The sequence below is a fragment of the Herpailurus yagouaroundi genome, unplaced genomic scaffold, assembly GCF_014898765.1.
Source record: "Herpailurus yagouaroundi ecotype Mexico unplaced genomic scaffold, PumYag 28, whole genome shotgun sequence".
NCBI classification, from domain to species: domain Eukaryota; kingdom Metazoa; phylum Chordata; class Mammalia; order Carnivora; family Felidae; genus Herpailurus; species Herpailurus yagouaroundi.
In genome coordinates this window covers 125,598,037-125,614,726 of record NW_024412376.1, presented here as the reverse complement: position 1 = coordinate 125,614,726, position 16,690 = coordinate 125,598,037, and the positions used below count along the sequence as shown (strand labels likewise).

Here is a 16,690-nt window from a genome sequence, read left to right as displayed (position 1 = left end):
AAATAGACTTAAACAAATTTTTAAAAATAAAAAAATACCATGAACATTATTTATGCAAGGTTTCTTATTTCCAGTTTACATCTTATAACCTGTATGATGTATCATGTTTTTAAGACATGAACTGAGAAGAAATGATCAAAGATCATTAAGGCTTGAAAGGTAAACGATTTTTCCTTCCAAATGTCAGCGAGAGGGCTTGTTAGCTGAGTCCATCTGTTACTGAGTGTCCCAGCCCTCGGCACTTCCGGCCCTGGCGTTTTTGCAATTTGGAGAAAGAGAAGGGAAGTAGATTTCCTCCCTGGGTGTATATGGGGGGGTGGGTAGGAGTGGGGATGAAAATCTTACACTTCCTCAGTAGACCCCTATGGTGGCTTAGGAACCATCTTTTCTGTCTTTCCTGTGATTTGGGGTGCAATAGAGGCCCAAGATGACTTTTAGACATACAGGTGGCCTACCAACGCAGTGGTGAGAAGTGCCAGGAAAACTCAAAATCTCCATCTCTGTCCTTAATCCCTGCTTCCTTTCCCCGCCACTTTGTGGTCACGCCCGACACTTGTACAGAAGTTCTTCGACCTAACTTTCAAATTCTGAAACTTCGGTGGCTGACAACAGAGATGCATTCTAGAGCAAAGAGAGTCGGCGCTGTCTGCAAGCAAAGAAGGTCGTTAGAGGTCATATGTATACGGTCACCTGCACTAAAAATCCAATAGTCTTAAGAACAGCCCTTGGGGTACAACCTGTTTGGAAACGGAAAATTGTCTGCATGAAATAACCTACCAGAACAATGGAGTCCCTGGTGTGCTACTGTTCTAATTCTCCTTTAAATGCACGCTGGCTTTATAAAAGATGGTTACCCAAGGTGACCTTGATAAACCATATACTGCACTGGAAAGGCAATGGATAACCATATCCCTTGGCAGGCTGCTCTGACAATGTCACAGTTTCTTCTTACTCCAAGGACAAGACTTGACTCCAGACCTTCTCCTGGATGGCTGCATGAGTCACACTTTTACAACAATAGTAATGGGACTTCATATTATCAAAAAGAATTCATCTTATAGTCCATGGCAGTGTGCCCCACATCGGGACTTTAACCTTGAGAAAGACGAAACATTGAGCTATAGATTCTTGGTGTTGAAAGGGAGCCTTGAGAGAAGGTCCCTAAATGAAACAGGCCTTTATTACCTTATAAAATAGATCATCCTGCTTCGGAGAGCTCTAACTACTAGGGGGGACAGTCCATATACAGAGCAAAAATTTGCCTCTCTAAAAAGAAAAAAAAAAAAATCCCTCTCTAGAACTCACCAACCCCTCCATGGGTGTCAGATGTATCCCAGTAGCTACTTAGAATATATCAAATTCCTTAAGTCCTTTAATTGTTGGAAGACACCTTTTTCATCCCCCGGGGCCAGCAGCCTTGGGCTATGTGGCATTCCTTCAAGTTTCCATATACTCTGCGAAGCTGACCATCCTCTGCAACTTTCCAGATTATTCAGTATCCCTCCTACAAGGTATGGGTAGAATGAGCCCCAAAACTCTAGGATTTAATGGAATGGAGTAACGGCACCCAGAGCCTAGGACTGTGTCTGCTTTCTTGGTGGCAGTAGAAGGCCATTGCTGTCATTGCTGATCTGCCCTGCTACAAGACTGAGACACCGCGCTGAGGCCTGGAGAAAGCTATTAGCAATTCTTGAGCACCGAGAAGGGAAAAAAAAAAAATCCACGGTAATAAAGTATAAAAGTAGCAGCTAGAGACACAGTTTAGAAAATGCAAAGATATTTAGTGGTATTAGGTAGATTTATATAAACAGAAATTCCTCTGTGGCTAAACAGTTTGGTATTGGAATCCTCAGTGTATAACCCAATCCCAAGAATGAGTGGTATTTGAGGTTTGGGAGTCTCCCATTTGTTTATAAGCATTCCTATATTTTGATAAATGGTGATCTAGAATGTACTGACAAAATGAACACGAGAAAAGAGACATGGAAACCATTTAAACAAATGGCAAATCGGAGACAATTTTTTTTTCCCATCCAGAACACAACATCGATTAACTGTCACTGACATTCAGTACTAAATGAAAAAGTTAAAAAAGTGACAGGCCACGGGCAGCCAATGGAAGGGCCATGAGATGAACTGAAAGTCCTAAAGCTCTGGATGATCCTCGGAAAGGGAAGGAGGGAAGGAAGGAAGGAAGGAAGGAAGGAAGGAAGGAAGGGGAAGGAAGGAAGAGGAAGGAAGGAAGAAAGGAAGAAGAAAGGAAAGAGAAGAGAAGAGAAGAGAAGAGAAGAGAAAAGAAAAGAAAAGAAAAGAAAAGAAAAGAAAAGAAAAGAAAAGAAAAGAAAAAAGAAAAGAAAAAAGAAAAACGAAAAGGACTGGTGCGCAAGTACCAGAAAAGGAAAGTGTCTGAGGCGGTGTCCTAGTCACCTGGCACCGTTAGCTGAGCAGTCACTGAGGGCTCATACAAAGGAGGAAGATTTCAAACAAGAAGAAAAAAGTGTAATCTGAAGCCAGGCCCCCAAACGATCACTGGATGACTGGATCCCGAAAGAGTCAAGTGACACAAACGTTCTCTCCAGCAAGGCCACCACCACTATGTAAACAGCGTGGGGCTCTGCCCTACCCTCGCTGCGTTTGCTTCCTAATTTTTGCTGGCTTATTTCATGTTTTTTTCAAAATCTCCTAATCCCTTCCCCCAATCCTAATGTTTTACACAAACACATAAAGACTGAGGGGCGCCTGGGGGGCTTGGTTGGTTAAGCATCTGACTTTGGCCTAGGTCATGATCTCACTGTTCCCAAGTTCGAGCCCCGCGTAGGGCTCTGTGCCGACAGCTCGGAGCCTGGAGCCTGCTTCGGATTCTGTGTCTCCCTCTTTCTGTGCCCCTCCCCCGCTCGCGCGCGCGCGCGCTCTCTCTCTCTCTCTCTCTCTCTCAAAATAAATAAAAATTTTTTAAAAAAACACAAAGACTGAGGACCCCTATACCAGATGATTTCTGAAGTAACTTTTAGGTTCTAGAAACTGAGCTGAAGGTGTTTCATCGTTGATGATGCTTTGCAATTTGGATGAAGCTATGCAGGCTGGTTCAGAACTTGGTTCACGCTGGTCACTGAGGCCACACCTCAGCACAGAGATCACAGTCATTCAGGAACCTCATCCTGGACTGTGAAGACCAGAACTACACTCATGTGGGAATCAAATGGAATAGTGCTGGTAAATTCTTCACGTCGATGGCCTCATTCTCTTTCTAAATAATTATCTGTGGGCATATTTGTCTAACCACTGCCCTGGCACTGGCTGGAACTCCTAAATTAGATTATTGGAGGGAAAGCAATTGTCAAAGTTAGGGCAAGCTCTTCATCTATTAAACAAAGTACATTTATAATTACACTTTATAGATAAACTGTGTGCAACCTGGAGATATCAATAACGTGCCATTGATTTTTTTTATAAATACCAACTGTGAACTAAGAGGATGGACGAATGCTCTGTGGGCTATTCCTTAGCTTACAGACACATCAGTAATAGGGAGGAATTAAGTGCTTTAGTGACCTGAATTAAAACGGTCACACATGAAATAAAAACTGTCTTTTAAATTTTTTTTTTCAACGTTTATTTATTTTTGGGACAGAGAGAGACAGAGCATGAACGGGGAAGGGGCAGAGAGAGAGGGAGACACAGAATCGGAAACAGGCTCCAGGCTCTGAGCCATCAGCCCAGAGCCTGACGCGGGGCTCGAACTCACGGACCGCGAGATCGCGACCTGGCTGAAGTCGGACGCTCAACCGACTGCGCCACCCAGGCGCCCCTAAAAACTGTCTTTTAACTTACGAGGGTTTGAAGTGGGGGCTGAGGAGGCAGGGGAGTCATATACCTTGCAGAGGAAAAGGAGAGAGAACACAAAGAAGGCAGGTGCTTATGGACTGTTGCAAAGGTCAGGGTTGGTTCTGAATCTACTTAATATCTAAATCAACGATCCCCAAGAGGGAGTAAGCAATTCATTAATTGGATCACTGAAAGATACTTGCCTGCATAGTGTTGCCACCACTAGAAAGGACAAATATATAAAGTGGTCTTTAAAGAGGTCGAAATATCTTCAGGAAATTAAAGGAGAATTGAACTAAAAGGAGACCATGTCTGGAGTCAATGACTGAGAATGTAGATAGTCAGGAAGTGGGAAGAACAAGAAAAGCAGTTAAGTGAAAAGCGTCCCAAGTGGCTAGCCAATCAGATACAAGTTCTAGAAGCCCAGGGAAGATTTTTACAAGCTGGTTGGAGAAGAGCTTTGTCTCCCTTGACCAAAGATTTACTGCCTTTCCCCTGGGTGCCATGGCACCCCTTTCATACTTGGGTTTCTCTGTAAGAACTCTGTCCCAGAAAAGATGTCCTTTCGTTTCCTGGTCTATCAACATGGTGAGATGGAGCTGACCCCCTGCCAACAACAAAAATGAAGGCAGGGTATTTTGTGTTAACCAAGGGTTCTGTTCATGCAAAGAAGCGCCATAGGATCCTGGGAAGAGATAATTTCAGAGGAGAAATGTGGGGAAGCAAGCTGACATTCTTCCACCCGAGGCTGAAAAACATATTTGGGATTTTTTTTAAAAACAGATAACCAAGTTTTACAGAGTGAAAGACAAGGTGAAGGAAGATATTTGAATTCTCACCATTGTTTCTGCTGTTTGTTCTGTTGTATGTTCGTTGATCCCCTATTATATGCCTGGCATTTGTCTTAGATTCTGGGGGAGCTCCCACTGTGGTAGGGTCCCCTCCCTAAGGAAAGCAAAAGGAAAAAAACACCTCAAGGCCACCTGGTTATACACGTACGTGACAACATCCCTCAGGACCCTGTGTCATGCGACCAGTTAATCAGACTACATGTTTGTATGTTACCATTATGGGAGACAAAGAAACAGAAAATATATAAAAAACTATGCCACGTGGCGTTCAGGGCTCAGTTCTTCAGGTACAAACCCAACGGAGTGGTGCCGGCAGGAATAAAGTTGTTTCCTGGAAAGAAAAGCCTCAGCGTCCCGACTCTCTGTGCGAGAATCCTGCTACACCATAGGGAATTCAATGTTATCCTCAGTGAGTGTAAGTCTAATTAGAAAAATGGAGCTTACATATAGAAGAAAAATACGAAAGCACTGCAAAAAAAGTACATATTGAGTATGGCAAGGGGTATGATCCCCCCCAAATAGGAGCCAGGGACAAGTTTTGGAGACAAAGAGACAAGAGAACAGTATAATGTGACCCGGAATGGCCAGGAAAGTTCATGGAATAGTTGGGCCTCATCTAAGCTTCGTGGTATATGGACAAGTGGGAAGAAATCAAGGTAGGGGAAGAACATGAGCAAATCCCCCAGTCGAGGAAGAGAAATACACACACCAGTGTTTGGTCACGTGATGATCTGTCTTTGAGATTTTAGAATTACCTTTGAAGAAATCACAGGACTTTGAGTTGGGTAAGAATCTTAGCTTCTCCCCAAGTATAGGAATCCTCTTTATAACGTGGCTGTGAGCTGGCCTACCAGCTTCTGCCTGAAACACCTACAGTGATGGGGAGCTCATCAGCTTCCCAACAGCTGAATGCTTTCCTTTCGTTACCTTGACCTTGCCGTGTGACACAGATCACAGTCACTTCCTCTAAACATGGCAGCCACCCCGAATTAAAGAGAGGATGGGTGGTTTCTCTCCTGTCTCTTCTTTTTGTCTCTGGTTCTTTCCATTGTCTTCCTGGGGAGTCGACCCAGGGTACAGGGTCCGCCCAGGGTACTCGCTAGTTTGTTAAAGTCCCTTTGAAAACATGACAGCTGGAAGTGGACACTTATCCAGTTGTGGTTTAGTGGTTCAGTGGAGCGGTTGTTCCTTAACCAGGATACTACTTGTCTTTAAAAGCAATGGAGGACAGGGACGCCTGGGTGGTGCAGTCAGTTAAGCCTCCGACTTCAGCCAGGTCATGATCTCGCGGTCCGCTCTGGGCTGATGGCTCAGAGCCTGGAGCCTGTTTCTGATTCTGTGTCTCCCTCTCTCTCTGCCCCTCCCCCGTTCATGCTCTGTCTCTCTCTGTCCCAAAAAAATAAATAAACGTTAAAAAAAAAAAAAAAAGCAATGGAGGACAGTCGTTGCTGATTTGCTTTTGTAGATACATCAGGCCATTGACCAAAAACACTCAATAGGTCTTTAAAACATAAAACACTACTGTGCCTCGAACGTAGAAATAAATGGTGGTAAGTGGTGTCAATTCTAACTCTCCTTACCTATTTAATGACCAATAATTCAGCCTCCACACAGACAGGGAATCACTCCATGAGTAGTGGGAGGAGCCTGCATATGTAAGTGCCAGTTAGGGGGTATAGCAGGTAGAATGATGCCCCCCCCCAAAAGATATGGCCCTGTCCTAACCTCCAAAAGCTGTGAATGTGACTTTAATTAAATAAAGGTCTTTGAAGATGTCATTAAGTTAAGAACCTTGAGATGAGATCATCCTGGATTATCTAAATTACCTTAAATTCTATGACAAGTGTCTTCATAAGACACAGATGAAGAGAACACACACACAGGAGACGGTGATAGGAAGACAGAGGCAGAGATCACGGTTATGCAGCCATAGGCCTTGGAATGCCTGGAGGTACCAGAAGCCGGAAGAAGCAAGGGAGGATTCTTCCCTGAAGCCTTTTGAGGAAGTGAGTTTCTGCCAATACCTTCATTTCAAACTTCTGGCCTCCAGAAATGCAAGAGAATAAATTTTGTTGTTTTAAGCCACTGGGTTTATGGTGATTTGTTACAGCAGCCTTGGGAAAGTAACCCAGAAGGCTATGCATTTCTAGGGGCATTCTCCCAGGACTGAGGGAAATATCCCCAACGGTCCACACCAACACTTCTCTCTGTAGCTTAAGGAAATGGAAAATAGGCTGGGATGGCAGCCATTTAGACTGTTCCATTCTTTTTTCTTAACGTTTATTTATTATTGAGAGAGAGAGAGACAGAGTGCGATCAGGGGAGGGGCAGAGGGAGAGGGAGACACAGAATCTGAAGGAGGCTCCAGGCTCTGAGCTGTCAGCACTGAGCCCATCGCGGGGCTCGAACTCATGAAACGTGAGATCATGACCTGAGCTGAAGTCAGATGCTCAACTGATTGAGCCACCCGGGCGCCCCTAGACTGCTCTGTGCTTAGGGATGGCAGTTCTGCCCTAGTATAAAAATGTAATAACTTCTTTCAATCCACTACTAAGCTGGAATACTGATGTCTTCTGCGATGACAATTACACCAAATTTGCCAGGGCCCCAAGACTACAGATGGAAGGGCTGAGTTTGTGTGTGTTGTAGAAAACATAATACACACATAACAACAATACTTAATGAGGAGTTTGAAAACACGAGGTGACTCATGTATTAACGCAGGAGCCAAAATGTGCAGCGTTCTAGTCAAAAAAGGCCACGTGACTGACAAACGCAGTCATAAGCCAGCTATGCAAATCATCTCCCAGATAGCAATGGCATGTTTCCACCTCACCATCATGCAGTGCTGTTGCCATGCGCTGTGCCAAGAGGCTATTAAAGAAAATTCTTGGAGAGTTTCCATTCTGCTGTTGGTGAAGTCTTTTGTGTGCCTGTGACAAATGCATCAAACATAAGAAGCAAATAAGAGTCACTGGAAAATCATGGTGGAATTTGAATCCACACATTCCAAGGCACAAATGAATGATGTAAAAAACAAAACAAAACAGAACAACAACAACAACAACAACATCCCTGGTTAACAGGGACAGAACCTACTGCCACGGTTAAAAGTGTACTGGTTAACCTACTATGTCAAAGAGCATGGCTCCCACGAGCAGGCGCCTTTCTTTTAGAAAGGCAGAGGAAGAAGATCAGGGATGAAAAGGATAGAAATGAAGGGATTCTCATAAAAACTACAAATCTCAAATCTGGAGGCCATCTTGTCTACTCCCTACCTGAAGCAGGATTCGCTTCTTTCCCCTCCTTTTTAGAATACGGTAGAAAATACAACATAATCATTATTACTACGTAATGAGTAGTTCACTAGGTGCAAGATACTGTGCTGGGTGCTTTACATGTATTTTCTCACTTAATTGTTGGAGTAATGCTACGAAATCAATGATAACCTTCACTTTAGAGATGAATATATGATTTGCTGAAGAAACGCGAATTCTCTCTGGTATTCATTCATTCTTTTAGCAACACATACCAGGCACATATAAATATGCCAAATAAACAAATACACCAAAAAACAATCACCATCAGTGACGGAGATCTCAGTACCCCAAAAGGCGACCTCCTGGATTTTTGGACAGCTCTAATTCTTAAGAAAAGAAAATTCTTTCTTATATTGATGAGCTGTGTGTCTCCATATAACTAAGCAATAGGTCACTATGGTGTCATTGTTCACTCGGAACAAAATGAGATTAGAGGAAATGGTGAATGTAAGAGGTTCACAGGAGGCGACCAACATTTTCTGTTTCTGATTTCAGCTAAGTGCACTTTTTATACTTACCAACTTGCATGGTTTTCATGTTGACCCTTAGTCCCTGGGGAGAGCAGATAGCTAAATCCCATTAACCCAGGAAGAGAGATGTGGCCTTCCTTCCAGATAGTTTTGAAAAGCCCTTGATAGTTTAGAGGCACTGTCAGAGGACCATAAATATGCCACCCACATAAAAGTGAGTCTACACGATGCCAGCACGTAAATATCAGGCATAGTTCTGTGTCATCACCAGGAGCTCCAGGAATAGATGAGCTCCATGAATACTGACGTGATGAGGCAGACACATTTCAGAGCCTCCCTTGTACGTGCTCCCTTGGCAGGCATTTTACATGGCCTTTCAAGAAGTCAGAATCCCAGCAGACCCATTTTCTCCACTCCGAGTGAGGAATTCACATCCAGTAGGGAGACACCGGAGGCCAGGAAGCTAGGAATCACTGCTCCAGGAGAATCCATTGTTTATTTACCTCACCGAGTCCTACCGCCACAGGTCTGCAAAAGACCAGGCATTTCAACGGGCAGCCACCCTACCCTGGAGCTCCAAGATAAACAAGATAATCTTTGTTAACAGGTTTTCTTTCTAAACCTTCGGGGAGGGAGGGGGCTTTCGGGAAATCTGTTTTTCTCAAAGAGTCTTTGGCCCTCAACTTACTACTGTTTCCATCGTTATTATGTCCAAACTGTAGCACGACCCAAGAAGTCTAACTTTAGCCAATATAATAATTGTTTTCCACATGGGCACACCTCGGAGACAGTGTGGGTTCTGTTCCAGACCACCACAAAAAAGCGAATATCTCAATAAAGCAAATATTGTAATAAAGCGAGTCAAATAAATTTTTTTGGTTTCCCAGTGCATATAGGAGTTATGTTTGTACTACACCACAGTCTATGAAGTGTGCAATAGCATTATGTCTAAAAAAAAAATGATGTATATACCTTAATTTAAAAATACTTTATTGCTAGGGGCTCCTGGGTGGCTCAGTTAGTTAAGCTTCTGACTCTTGATTTCTTCTCAGGTAGTGATCTCACGGTTTGTGGGATCGAGCCCCACGTGGGGCTCTACACTGACATTGTGGAGTCTGCTCCGTATTCTCTCTCCCTTTCTCTCTGCCCCTCCCCCACTCACGCTTGCATGCACCTGTGCTCTCTCTCTCTCTCTCTCAAAATAAACTTAAAAAACAACAAAAAAAACCCTTTATTGCTAAATAATGCTGTCATCTGAGCTTCCAGTGAGTCGTAATCATTGATCACAGATCACCATAACAAATCCGATAGTGATGAAAAGTCTGAAATACTGTGAGAATTACCAAAATGTGACACAACAACATGAAGGGAATAAATGCTGTTGGAAAAACGGCACCGATAGACTTGCTGGAGGGAGGCTTGCCACGACCCTGTAATTTGTAAAAAATGCAATATCTGCAAAATGCAATAAAGCTAAGTATGCCTGTGTATCATATAACAAGAGAGATATGCCTGTGTATAATATAACAAGAGAGATATGCCTGTGTATCATATAACAAGAGATATATGCCTGTGTATCATATAACAAGAGATATATGCCCGTGTATAACAAGAGATATAGGCCTGTATATAACAAGAGATATATGCCCGTGTATAATAAGAGATATAGGCCTGTATATAACAAGAGATATGTTCCTGTGTATAACAAGAGATATATGCCTGTGTATAATATAACAAGAGATATAGGCCTGTATATAATATAACAAGAGATATATGCCTGTGTATCATATAACAAGAGATATATGCCTGTAATAATAGAACAAGAGTTGCCATTTATTGGGCACCTGCTATATTATACATCAGGCAAATTACACGAAACCATGTCAGGTATTCTTCACAATAGCATGGGGTTTGGTACATAAGACAAAAAGGTACTGAGTGCCTAGTAATTACTTGGTGGAACTAGGCCTCGAACCCAGATCTGATTCTACTTTCCTTTTAAAAAACAGTATTCAGGGGAGGGGGTTGTCTGGGTGGCTCAGTCCATTAAGCGTCCAACTCTTGATTTTGGCTCAGGTCATGATCTCACAGTTCATGAACTCGAGTTCTGTGTTGGGCCCTGGGCTGACAGTGCAGTCTACTTGGCATTCTCTCTCTCACTCCTTCTCTGTCTCCCTTTCTTCTCTTTCTCTCAAAATAAATAAATAAACTGAAAAAAATTAAAAAAACAAAAACAAAAACCCGCTACTAGCAATAGCTCACATTGTGCCAGGTAGAATTCCAAGCAGTTTACACATTTCAGTTGTTTCTTCTTCATAAGAAGCCTATTTTCCAGCTGAGGTAACGCGGGGTTAAATAACCCGTCCCAGCACCCCCCCCCCGCCCCCCGCCGGCTAGTATAAGGTAGAGCTGGGTTTTGAACCCAGGCAACCTGATGGCAGAGGCCAAACCACTATTCTAAAGCAGTAGCCCTGTTCCACCAAGAACTACACAAGACGAGCATTTCCCGGTGAGGCATCACCCACTCCCCTGCAGTTGGTCTGATTTACCGAGGTATGTTGCCCCCCTAGCTTCTGCTAGAGGACCCGGCCACTCGTGAGGTTTGCCATGTTAGCGTCCCTTTTTGGGGAAAGGTAAACAAGGAAACTGATGGGCAGGGAAGTTGAGGCTTTCCCCCAGGATCCCCGAAGCACACCAGTAGTAAGGTCAAGGTTATGAACCCCTGTCCATCCGCTAGGCGGTTACCTTGCTCATGAATGATGAAAACCTGCCTTAGCTTTTCAGGATAGGGTGAGATCTAGAGAAGGCCCGGGAGCCTTAGGCAATGACTCAAGGTCATCGAAGGGTACAGGAGAATCCATTAGTGAGGCAATCATATCCAAGGGATCCCCAAACCCCCTTCCCCAGGGCAGTGCAGGCTCCAAACCGGTTTCCTCCTCCCTCCGGCCGCCCCCGCCCCCACACCCCCCTCCCCCGCCCCGGGGGGCGAGGCACAGCGGCACAGGGTGTTTATCTGCAAGATTGGAGGAAACCAAGCACCCAGTCTGCCCTGGAGAGAGCACAGTGGAAAGCAGAAAGGGCTGCCTGCCAAGTCAGATTACAGCAAACGACAACAGGACATGTCCCCCGCAGGCCTGCGGAGAACCACGTTTGCTGGGTCTGTGGTGCAGCGACAGCTTTGAGGCGGGAAAGGCCGGAGGAACAGCCGCGGCCGGCGGCTCCTAAGCATGTCCGGGAGCTGGCAGAGGCCAGATTGCCCCAGCTTGTATGACAAGGTTGAAGTAGTGTCCTCCTGCCTCCTGCCTGTTTTCTTTCTCTGAACTGTTAAGGTTGGAGTTAATTATGTACAATTAATAACCATTACAAGAACCATCAGAGTTTCTAACGACGGCGGCCACGGAAGATCTCTTATCTTGCTAGGATCAGACTATCTCTGCCAAGCACCCAGGAGAATGCCTTCAAGAGCGGATCTTGCCTTTGTTTGGCACCCACGTGGCCCTAGACACTGGCCACATGACCCTCTCTCTCTGTTACCTCAACTACTTCTCACCATCACTTCGTATCACAGGGATTAGCTCCTGTTTTACCGATGGAGACACTTGAGGGCCTGAGCGGCTAAGTCACTTGCTCAAGGATGTAAGTGGAGAGACACCGTATGTTTTCCAGACAGGTCGTATTGCCACTTGAACCAAGAGATGAAGTTACCACACGTAGGGAGCCACCGTGGGGCGTTCATCCCCTTGGACAATATTTGTGCGCAAATTATCCAAGAGGCCAACTGCAGTCTAGATAACCTGACTCTGAATTCCAGCCTCTGTAATTTCTTCCCTTTCTTATATCTGGGGGCATGGCACCCACAGTTTTGTTCCTTTAGTAGCCAGGGACCCTGACATGTAGCGATGAAATGGGGTACTTAATCATAAATTACGGTGCAAAGATCTAACAGACCATGGTAATCCAGAAGGAATGCGTCTCGTGGAGAGGTTTCTGACGTTAAAGACATATTTTGCTCCAGAAGATTCAGGACCTGAGAGCTCTTTTTCTGTCCTCTGCTGACAAAGCTCCGAATCAAGTGAGAAAACACACGGGTAAGGTACCACCATCCAGACATACCACTCGGGAAAAGAACCCACGAAGAACAGTTCAAGAACAGTACAAGCCTCCACCGAATAAGCGAGAAAGTGGCAACAAGGCCAGGGCAGAATCTCAGTAGTGAGAAGCAGCGGTCCGACAAAACTCTTCTCAGCTTGTTTCAATTTCGACTTCGGGAGAATTGACATGCACTTTGTATTTCGGGGCGGACGAATATGAGCATAACCCCTAACAGGCTATTCCTTTGCAAAGGTACTGGCTGACTGAAATCTCAGAAAAGCAGCCATGAAGGAATCCAGAATGAAAGGTCCCCTCACAGGCTGATTTCTCCCCTCCATGTTTTCCAGCTCAGCTCAGCAGGGAAACGGGATGTATTTTCCTTTCTCTGCTGGATGTAGAGTGGGGCTCTTGGGCTGTCAAGAACAGAAGGAGTATAGGCTGTGGGATCAGGAGTAAGAACACAAAAATGGATCCTAGGAGTAAAATTACTTCAAAAAAAAAAAAAGTCAGGTCCCGGGGAGAACAATCTCCTCCATATATTTGCTATTAAAAATATTAAATAAAGATTTGCTGTTAAAGGGGGAAAAAGGTGGAAGAATTAAAAACAAACAAACAACAATTAAAGATCAGACCTGAAGTTACATTCTTGTAAGCACTGAGGAAATGATCTTTTCTTTAAATCAAAGGTCAGCAGGCAGCCAGGCCAGGTCTGGATGTAAACAATTCTAATCCAGACTGCAAAGTGGATTTTAAGAGCGTCAACAGAGAACAAAGAAAACAGAAGAAGTTTTTAGAGAAGAAAGAGGAAGGAAAAGGAGTCCAGGGCTTCTGAGGGGGGCAGCAGAATTCACCTGAGAAACAGACTTCTGGTGGTGGGGGGACATGTTAGGTTCAGATGGAAATTACCTCTGGGGAGACAAATGCAGAAAGTAAGGCAAAAATAAGGCAACCGTGAATTCAGTCGGCACTGGCCTCCCAACCCCCATTAAACGGGCCGGACAGGTCTGAACCTTTGAGTTCAGTTTCAAAAAAGTCTCCACTGCAGGGTTTAAAAAAAAAAAAAAAAAATCAGATCAACTTCCCAGACAAGCAGAGGCTGGCTTAATGATTAAGAGAAACAAAAAGGATTAAATATCTGGCCTGGGAGAATTTTCCTGTGCAACCAAAATGTCAAAGTCATCTCTCTGCTCTTCCCTCTCAAAAGGGCTTCTCCCTGTGGGACAAACTCAGAGCTAAGCCATTCAGCTTATGTATTTTTTTTCATTCAAATTCCTCATTCAGATCCCTCAGGGGCCATGGGGCTGACCGTCAAAGGAGAAAAATGGAGAGTTTCAACTCACCTTTTCAAGTGTGTGTCTGGGGCTCTCAAAGCAGCAGCAGCCCCGAAGTTTCCATGCCTTGTGGGTGAATCCAGCAGCTCGTGGGGCTGCCTGAGCAGTGACCAGGCTCAACCTCAGCGTACAGGTGCCTAAAGGAAGGAGGAAGGCATTGGTTGGTTGAGAGCAGGAAATGTGTGACATCACAGGGAGCCTCACAGATAAAACATTGCTGGGACCTTAGCTATTGAAACAGTCAATAGGTCCCGCCCACCTGTCATTTACCTGAATACCTGTGAGCAGGAAGGTGGCGTCTCGGTTCGGACAAATGAATCAGTTAGAGCAATTTGCCGGTTGGAATTTACTTTCTTTCCTGAGCACGGCACGTGCCCAGCCCCGTGGACAGATTGGAACTTGAAAGCCTGGTTGTTTCCTCGGCCCCCTCCTCCCACCCCGTCCCAAGTAGCTGTCCCTAATAGACTTAAAAAAGACACTGAACCACCAAATCAAGACAGTAAATTCGTGGGCATAAAAAGAAGAGTGTGAAGACTGACTTTTTGGAAAATATTTGAGTCACCCTCAAATGCCTTTTTGAATGGCATCCATTTGAATCCCACGTGTTTCTGTGTTCCAATTTTAAAAAAATTGGAGGTGACTCTTCAAAGGCACCTTTTAAAAATTTTTTTAAATGTCACTTTATTTTTGAGAGAGAGAGAGAAACACACACACACAGAGTGCAAGTGGAGGAGGGGCAGAGAGAGAGAGACACAGAATCCGAAGCAGGCTCCGGGCTCTGGCTGTCGGGACAGAGCCCGACGTTGGGCTCGAACTCACGAATGATGAGATCATGACCAGAACCGAAGTTGGGACACTTAACTGACTGAGCCATCCAGGCACCCCTTCAAATTCAAAAAAAATCTTAATATGATATTTGTTGGCATTTTCAAGGTCAAGTTTTCAAATGCTTTTTCCCTACCCCCGCCCCAGTGGGAGGGCAGCGTTTTAAGCCCTTATTCAGGAGTTTGTAAAACTTCAAGGTCATTCCTACCTCGGCTTGCCTGGCGTCTTAGTCACATGGAGTTGACAGTTCACTTGTAGGCCTGCAATTAGGAACAATTTAAATGATTCAGATTTGAATGATAGTACAGTAATAAGGTGGCTTTGTCTGCTGGTTACAGCCAGGAAGAAGGAGTCAGGATTATTTCTGTCCCAAGCCTGGTGTGTGACCCTGGGCAAGTCGCTGTGTTGCTTCAGTTTTTCCAGCAGGAAAAGATAGTAACTCCACAGCTCAGCTCCGCCAGCACCACAGCCGCAGCTGGGAGCTATTAGGACTGACTGTTAAACGCTTTGGCATCTTCCAGAAGATTGTAAACAACTCCCGTCATTGTATTTAAACGTCCTATATGTCTGTGGTCCCCATCCAGCATCTCTCAACAATTTATTCACTCTCTGGAGCGCTACCTGGGGATACTGTCCGTTCTCACTCCAAGAGATGGCAGAGACGTTTCCTCAGAGAGACATTTCCTCCTCCCCCCACCCCTTAAGAAAAAAGTGTTGAAATTCCTATCCCTCCCTGCCCCCCCCCCCCCCCGATTCTGTGTCTCTCTTCTCCTGATATTGGAAACGCTTTGGTTCCACACATTCTAACATTGGACTACTTTAGCGGGTTTCGGTAGGTCCTGCGATGGGTAGGTTGGCGTCCTGACTGGGGGGAGGGGTGGAGGAAGAGGAATGGGGGGGGGAAGGGAGGAGGTCTTGATTCTGCTCTCTTGGCCTCCACTTTAACTGAGCACAGCCGGTCATTCAATACCTTGTAAAAGGATCAGCCAGGGAAGGAGGAGAAATTCTAGTTAAGTGCCTGAGGTACAGAGCAGACTCTGGATACTTCTCTGGCCACCCTCCCCCAGCCATCCCAGACTGCTGTGTTACACCTTCCCCACCTGGGAGCTGGGTGCGCTTTGAAGAGAATGAAAAGCCTTAAAAAAAAAAAAAAAAAAAACCCACTCACATTTTTATCCAATAGAAACTAAGGTAGGCGTGGCCTCCCCTGTCGTACTAACAACAAAACGACTCTGCAAACACTTTTCCACCACTTAGGTCTTTCAGGAAAAGACCTGGTCCACCAGCTGAGACTCAACTGAGAAATAAAAGAAAGACTTCTCCTTCACTTTGACAGGGTGTCCCCTTGTCCCTGAGAAGGGCAGGGCGAGTGGCCAACCCCATGAGTCATCTGGAAGGCAGAGCCTCTGGCAGTCTTGAAGCTACCTGCCTTTCCTGTGTGTCAGTCATGCCTCACCTTTTTTTTCGAGGGCCACCAAATCTGTCCTCGGAGGGCAGAATCACAGTTTTTTTGTTTTGTTTTGTTTTGGTTTTGGTGGGGGAGTTGTAGGGGAAAAGAATTGGTAGGAAGTGATCAGGCACAAAGCTTTATCCAAAGGCTCCCAGGCTATGGGGCTTCCCTTGCTATCTATAGTCACATACACTTGGCCATCTACATATATGGCCTGATGAATAAACATTAAGAACAAGAGTTGAAGCAGGAGTGGAGTTCACACCCTAGTATGGTGTATACACGAAGAGAAAGAGACAAAAGTAGATGTATTTCACACAATCAGCCATCCCAAGTAAGAGGCATCTTGGTACTCCTGGATTTAGAATAATCTCTCACGTTACAAAAAAAAAAAAAATCAATATGGGTTTCATTATTCCATTGGGGCTGTCGTTGCATTACTCAGGAAATGACATTTCTAAAGTGTTGTGGAAAAGATATAAATCAGAAACGTAAAAAACTAACATTGAATAGGCACTTAGTGGGT

The 16,690-nt window shown here is 44.8% G+C and overlaps 1 protein-coding gene across 2 annotated transcripts in view; it reads right to left on the bottom strand.

The window, feature by feature from the left end:
- The window catches only part of LNX1 (ligand of numb-protein X 1), a 145,551-nt gene that overhangs the window by 118,684 nt on the left and 10,177 nt on the right, over nt 1-16,690 (bottom strand). The window contains exons 2-3 of one of the 2 annotated variants that reach the window (XM_040483430.1): nt 14,923-14,974; nt 13,899-14,026 (exon numbers count right to left, since the gene is read on the bottom strand). The gene's annotated coding sequence lies outside the window, so the exon portion shown is untranslated. Of the gene's footprint in view, nt 1-13,898; nt 14,030-14,922; nt 14,975-16,690 lie in introns of those variants that run through there. The other variant, XM_040483440.1, reaches the window with a different exon arrangement.